The sequence below is a fragment of the Perca flavescens genome, chromosome 13, assembly GCF_004354835.1.
Source record: "Perca flavescens isolate YP-PL-M2 chromosome 13, PFLA_1.0, whole genome shotgun sequence".
In the NCBI taxonomy this organism is placed as follows: domain Eukaryota; kingdom Metazoa; phylum Chordata; class Actinopteri; order Perciformes; family Percidae; genus Perca; species Perca flavescens.
The window spans coordinates 33,427,643-33,435,142 of NC_041343.1; the positions used below are offsets into that span (position 1 = coordinate 33,427,643).

General features: G+C 46.1%; 1 protein-coding gene across 1 annotated transcript in view; it reads right to left on the reverse strand.

The window, feature by feature from the left end:
• Positions 1-7,352, reverse strand: part of LOC114566665 (stromal interaction molecule 1) — a 48,821-nt gene extending 41,469 nt beyond the window's left edge. The window contains exon 1 of the mRNA XM_028595317.1: positions 7,186-7,352. The gene's annotated coding sequence lies outside the window, so the exon portion shown is untranslated. The remainder of the gene's footprint in view (positions 1-7,185) is intronic.
• Between the last annotated feature and the right edge of the window lie 148 nt (positions 7,353-7,500).

Consider the following 7,500-nt stretch of genomic DNA (forward strand, 5'->3'; position numbering starts at 1 on the left):
CTGGACTCCTCATAGTCTAGGTCTGGACCCCTCATAGTCTCGGTCTAGACCCCTCAAAGTCTCGGTCTGTACCCCTCAAAGTCTCGGTCTGTACCCCTCAAAGTCTCGGTCTGGACCCCTCAAAGTCTCGGTCTGGACCCCTCATAGTCTCGGTCTGGACCCCTCATAGTCTCGGTCTGGACCCCTCAAAGTCTCGGTCTAGACCCCTCATAGTCTCGGTCTAGACCCCTCATAGTCTCGGTCTAGACCCCTCATAGTCTCGGTCTAGACCCCTCATAGTCTCGGTCTGGACCCCTCATAGTCTAGGTCTGGACCCCTCAAAGTCTCGGTCTGGACCCCTCATAGTCTAGGTCTGGACCCCTCAAAGTCTCGGTCTAGACTCCTCAAAGTCTCGGTCTAGACCCCTCAAAGTCTCGGTCTGGACCCCTCAAAGTCTCGGTCTGGACCCCTCAAAGTCTCGGTCTAGACTCCTCATAGTCTCGGTCTGGACCCCTCAAAGTCTCGGTCTGGACCCCTCAAAGTCTCGGTTTGGACTCCTCAAAGTCTCGGTCTCTACCCCTCAAAGTCTCGGTCTCAACCCCTCAAAGTCTCGGTTTGGACTCCTCAAAGTCTAGGTCTAGACCCCTCAGTCTCGGTCTAGACCCCTCATAGTCTAGGTCTGGACCCCTCATAGTCTCAGTCTAGACCCCTCATAGTCTAGGTCTGGACCCCTCATAGTCTCGGTCTAGACCCCTCATAGTCTAGGTCTGGACCCCTCATAGTCTCGATCTAGACCCCTCATAGTCTCGGTCTGGACCCCTCATAGTCTCGGTCTAGACCCCTCATAGTCTCGGTCTAGACCCCTCATAGTCTAGGTCTGGACCCCTCATAGTCTCGGTCTGGACCCCTCATAGTCTCGGTCTAGACCCCTCAAAGTCTCGGTCTAGACCCCTCAAAGTCTCGGTCTGGACCCCTCAAAGTCTCGGTCTAGACCCCGGTCCCCTCATAGTCTCGGTCTGGACTCCTCAAAGTCTCGGTCTGGACCCCTCATAGTCTCGGTCTGGACTCCTCATAGTCTAGGTCTGGACCCCTCATAGTCTCGGTCTAGACCCCTCAAAGTCTCGGTCTGTACCCCTCAAAGTCTCGGTCTGTACCCCTCAAAGTCTCGGTCTGGACCCCTCAAAGTCTCGGTCTGGACCCCTCATAGTCTCGGTCTGGACCCCTCAAAGTCTCGGTCTAGACCCCTCATAGTCTCGGTCTAGACCCCTCATAGTCTCGGTCTAGACCCCTCATAGTCTCGGTCTAGACCCCTCATAGTCTCGGTCTGGACCCCTCATAGTCTAGGTCTGGACCCCTCAAAGTCTCGGTCTGGACCCCTCATAGTCTAGGTCTGGACCCCTCAAAGTCTCGGTCTAGACTCCTCAAAGTCTCGGTCTAGACCCCTCAAAGTCTCGGTCTGGACCCCTCAAAGTCTCGGTCTGGACCCCTCAAAGTCTCGGTCTAGACTCCTCATAGTCTCGGTCTGGACCCCTCAAAGTCTCGGTCTGGACCCCTCAAAGTCTCGGTTTGGACTCCTCAAAGTCTCGGTCTCTACCCCTCAAAGTCTCGGTCTCAACCCCTCAAAGTCTCGGTTTGGACTCCTCAAAGTCTCGGTATCGACCCCTCAAAGTCTCGGTCTCGACCCCTCAAAGTCTCGGTCTCGACCCCTCAAAGTCTCGGTCTGGACCCCTCAAAGTCTCAGTCTCAACCCCTGAAAGTCTCAGTCTCAAACCCTGAAAGTCTCGGTTTGGACTCCTCAAAGTCTCCGTCTCGACCCCTCAAAGTCTCGGTCTCGACCCCTCAAAGTCTCGGTCTAGACCCCTCAAAGTCTCAGTCTTAGCCCTCATAGTCTCGGTCTAGACCCCTCATAGTCTCGGTCTAGACCCCTCAAAGTCTCGGTCTCAACCCCTCAAAGTCTCGGTCTGAACTCCTCAAAGTCTCGGTCTGGACCCCTCAAAGTCTCGGTTTGGACTCCTCAAAGTTTCGGTCTCAACCCCTCAAAGTCTCGGTCTCGACCCCTCATAGTCTCGGTCTAGACCCCTCAAAGTCTCGGTCTCAACCCCTCAAAGTCTCGGTCTGGACCCCTCAAAGTCTCGGTCTGGACCCCTCAAAGTCTCGGTTTGGACTCCTCAAAGTTTCGGTCTCAACCCCTCAAAGTCTCGGTCTGGACCCCTCAAAGTCTCGGTCTGGACCCCTCAAAGTCTCGGTCTCGACCCCTCAAAGTCTCAGTCTCAAACCCTGAAAGTCTCGGTTTGGACTCCTCAAAGTCTCGGTCTAGACCCCTCAAAGTCTCGGTCTAGACCCCTCAAAGTCTCGGTCTGGACTCCTCAAAGTCTCGGTCTGGACCCCTCATAGTCTCGGTCTGGACCCCTCAAAGTCTCGGTCTGGACCCCTCAAAGTCTCGGTCTGGACCCCTCATAGTCTCGGTCTAGACCCCTCAAAGTCTCGGTCTGGAGCCCTCATAGTCTCGGTCTAGACCCCTCATAGTCTCGGTCTAGACCCCTCAAAGTCTCGGTCAGGACCCCTCAAAGTCTCGGTCAGGACCCCTCAAAGTCTCGGTCTGAACTCCTCAAAGTCTCGGTCTGGACCTCTCGAAGTCTCGGTCTAGACCCCTCATAGTCTCGGTCTAGACCCCTCAAAGTCTCGGTCTGGACCCCTCAAAGTCTCAGTCTCAACCCCTGAAAGTCTCAGTCTCAAACCCTGAAAGTCTCGGTTTGGACTCCTCAAAGTCTCGGTCTCGACCCCTCAAAGTCTCGGTCTCGACCCCTCAAAGTCTCGGTCTCGACCCCTCAAAGTCTTATTCTGAACCCCTCAAAGTCTCGGTCTTGTCTCGGTCTTGGTGATGACTTGGTCTCGGTCTTGGTGATGACCTGGTCTCGGTCTTCTCTCGGTCTTGGTGATGACTTGGTCTCGGTCTTGTCTTGGTCTTGGTGATGACTTGGTCTCGGTCTTGGTGATGACCTGGTCTCGGTCTTCTCTCGGTCTTGGTGATGACTTGGTCTCGGTCTTGTCTCAGTCTTGGTGATGACTTGGTCTCGGTCTTGGTGATGATTTGGTCTCGGTCTTGTCTCGGTCTCGGTCTTGTCTCGGTCTTAACTACAAAACTGGCTTAAACGAATATTTACAATACACAAGTTGGCTCAGTGCCATGGGAAGTGAGGGGGGGCCCCCAGAGAACCCAAATCCTGGTTTATGGCCGCCTCAGCGGATGATAGGTTGCACTCTGCCATGGTCCTCGGCAGTGGCAGCAGCGTACCAGATGGTGAGGGAGAGTAGTAAGGGGTGTACTGGCCCTTTAAGAAGGTAAAAGTTCCTGGTGGGGGTGTACTGGCCCTTTAAGAAGGTAAAAGTTCCTGGTGGGGGTGTACTGGCCTTTTAAGAAGGTAAAAGTTCCTGGTGGGGGTGTACTGGCCCTTTAAGAAGGTAAAAGTTCCTGGTGGGGGTGTACTGGCCCTTTAAGAAGGTAAAGGTTCCTGGTGGCGGTTGTACTGGCCCTTTAAGAAGGTAAAGGTTCCTGGTGGCGGTTGTACTGGCCCTTTAAGAAGGTAAAAGTTCCTGGTGGGGGTGTACTGGCCCTTTAAGAAGGTAAAAGTTCCTGGTGGGGGTGTACTGGCCCTTTAAGAAGGTAAAGGTTCCTGGTGGGGGTGTACTGGCCCTTTAAGAAGGTAAAAGTTCCTGGTGGGGTGTACTGGCCCTTTAAGAAGGTAAAAGTTCCTGGTGGGGTGTACTGGCCCTTTAAGAAGGTAAAGGTTCCTGGTGGGGGTGTACTGGCCCTTTAAGAAGGTAAAAGTTCCTGGTGGGCTATAATGTCTCAGATATATACCTCATGAATGTGTGTGTGTGTGTGTGTGTGTGTGTGTGTGTGTGTGTGTGTGTGTGTGTGTGTGTATATCTGTGTGTGTATATGCCTATGTGTGTGTCCGTTTATGTATATGCCTATGTGTGTGTATGTGTGTGTGTGTGTTTGTGTATTCCTGTGTGTGTGTGTGTGTGTGTGTGTGTGTTTGTCTGTATGTCTGTGTGTGTGTATGCCTGTGTGTGTGTGTTTGTGTGTGTGAGTGTGTGTGTCTGTAAGTATGTGTGTGTATGAGTGAGTGACTGTGTGTGTGTGTGTGTGTGTGTGTGTGTGTGTGTGTGTCTGTAAGTATGTGTGTGTATGAGTGAGTGACTGTATGTGTGTGTGTGTGTGTGTGTGTGTGTGTGTGTGTGTGTGTGTGTCTGTAAGTATGTGTGTATGGGTGAGTGACTGTATGTGTGTATATATATGCCTGTGTGTGTATGTGCGTGTGTCTATGTATATGTGTATGTGTGTTTGTGTGTCTGTATGTGTGTGTGTGTGTGTGTGTGTGTGTGTATTTGTGTGTGTGTGTGTGTATTTGTGTGTGGACTTGTAGACGTTATATTGTCGCTTGTTTACTTTAGAATCAAACATCAGATTTTATAAACTACATGTAACTAGTAACTAAAGTAACTAGTAACTAAAGTAACTAGTAACTAAAAATGTAACAGATGAATGTAGCGGAGTAACTAAAGTAACTAGTAACTAAAGCTGGAACAGATGAATGTAGCGGAGTAACTAAAGTAACTAAAGCTGGAACAGATGAATGTAGCGGAGTAACTAAAGTAACTAGTAACTAAAGCTGGAACAGATGAATGTAGCGGAGTAACTAAAGTAACTAAAGCTGGAACAGATGAATGTAGCGGAGTAACTAAAGTAACTAGTAACTAAAGCTGGAACAGATGAATGTAGCGGAGTAACTAAAGTAACTAGTAACTAAAGCTGTAACAGGTGAATGTAGCGGAGTAACTAAAGTAACTAGTAACTAAAGCTGGAACAGATGAATGTAGCGGAGTAACTAAAGTAACTAGTAACTAAAGCTGGAACAGATGAATGTAGAGGAGTAACTAAAGTAACTAGTAACTAAAGCTGGAACAGATGAATGTAGCGGAGTAACTAAAGTAACTAGTAACTAAAGCTGGAACAGATTAATGTAGCGGAGTAACTAAAGTAACTAGTAACTAAAGCTATAACAGATGAATGTAGCGGAGTAACTAAAGTAACTAGTAACTAAAGCTGGAACAGATGAATGTAGCGGAGTAACTAAAGTAACTAGTAACTAAAGCTGGAACAGATGAATGTAGTGGAGTAACTAAAGTAACTAGTAACTAAAGTAACTAGTAACTAAAGCTGTAACAGATGAATGTAGCGGAGTAACTAAAGTAACTAGTAACTAAAGCTGGAACAGATGAATGTAGAGGAGTAACTAAAGTAACTAGTAACTAAAGCTGGAACAGATGAATGTAGAGGAGTAACTAAAGTAACTAGTAACTAAAGCTGGAACAGATGAATGTAGAGGAGTAACTAAAGTAACTAGTAACTAAAGCTGTAACAGATGAATGTAGCGGAGTAACTAAAGTAACTAGTAACTAACCCTGTAACAGATGAACGTAGCGGAGTAACTAAAGTAACTAGTAACTAAAGCTGTAACAGATGAATGTAGAGGAGTAACTAAGGTAACTAGTAACTAAAGCTGGAACAGATGAATGTAGCGGAGTAACTAAAGTAACTAGTAACTAAAGCTGTAACAGATGAATGTAGCGGAGTAACTAAAGTAACTAGTAACTAAAGCTGGAACAGATGAATGTAGAGGAGTAACTAAGGTAACTAGTAACTAAAGCTGGAACAGATGAATGTAGCGGAGTAACTAAAGTAACTAGTAACTAAAGCTGGAACAGATGAATGTAGCGGAGTAACTAAAGTAACTAGTAACTAAAGCTGGAACAGATGAATGTAGCGGAGTAACTAAAGTAACTAGTAACTAAAGCTGGAACAGATGAATGTAGAGGAGTAACTAAGGTAACTAGTAACTAAAGCTGGAACAGATGAATGTAGCGGAGTAACTAAAGTAACTAGTAACTAAAGCTGGAACATTTGAATGTAGCGGAGTAACTAAAGTAACTAGTAACTAACCCTGTAACAGATGAATGTAGTGGAGTAACTAAGGTAACTAGTAACTAAAGCTGGAACAGATGAATGTAGCGGAGTAACTAAAGTAACTAGTAACTAAAGCAGTAACAGATGAATGTAGAGGAGTAACTAAGGTAACTAGTAACTAAAGCTGGAACAGATGAATGTAGAGGAGTAACTAAGGTAACTAGTAACTAAAGCTGTAACAGATGAATGTAGCGGAGTAACTAAAGTAACTAAAGCTGGAACAGATGAATGTAGTGGAGTAACTAAAGTAACTAGTAACTAAAGCTGGAACAGATGAACGTAGCAGAGTAACTAAAGTAACTAGTAACTAAAGCTGGAACAGATGAATGTAGCGGAGTAACTAAAGTAACTAGTAACTAAAGCTGGAACAGATGAATGTAGCGGAGTAACTAAAGTAACTAGTAACTAAAGCTGGAACAGATGAATGTAGCGGAGTAACTAAAGTAACTAGTAACTAAAGCTGGAACAGATGAATGTAGCGGAGTAACTAAAGTAACTAGTAACTAAAGTAACTAGTAACTAAAGCTGGAACAGATGAATGTAGCGGAGTAACTAAAGTAACTAGTAACTAAAGCTGGAACAGATGAATGTAGCGGAGTAACTAAAGTAACTAGTAACTAAAGCTGGAACAGATGAATGTAGAGGAGTAACTAAAGTAACTAGTAACTAACCCTGTAACAGATGAACGTAGCGGAGTAACTAAAGTAACTAGTAACTAAAGCTGTAACAGATGAATGTAGCGGAGTAACTAAAGTAACTAGTAACTAAAGCTGGAACAGATGAATGTAGCGGAGTAACTAAAGTAACTAGTAACTAACCCTGTAACAGATGAACGTAGCGGAGTAACTAAAGTAACTAGTAACTAACCCTGTAACAGATGAACGTAGCGGAGTAACTAAAGTAACTACTAACTAAAGCTGTAACAGATGAATATAGTGGAGTAGAAGTAGAAAGTGACATGAAAAGAAAAGACTCAAGTAAAGTACAAGTACCTCAACATTTGGACTCAAGAACAGACAGTACTGGAGTACATGTACTTAGTTACTTTCCATTTCTTCTTTGAACACATAAAAGTGGCGGTTGAAAGATGCAGAGAAACGGCCTCAGATTAAGTTCAGAGTCGAGCTAGGCTTAAATAAATATGCATGAAGCCATAAATCATCATCACTCACCTGTCTCTCTCTCTCTAGTCCATCGATGCGAGCCCAAACTGACCCAAATAAGTCCTGAGCGTGATGCTAACACACTTTTATACCTTCAGCCCGAGACACAAACTCAGCAATCTGCTGCTGAAACACATAAAAAAAAAACGACGTGAAGAGTTCCGCCTGCGGTGCGTTCACTGACACACAAACAAATCCAAAATCCCATCACCAAACTCCACCAGACTCCATGTAAATAATCAGGACTTTTAGCGTGTATAGAGCCAGCATATTTCCACCAGACTCCATGTAAATAATCAGCACTTTTAGCGTGTATAGAGCCAG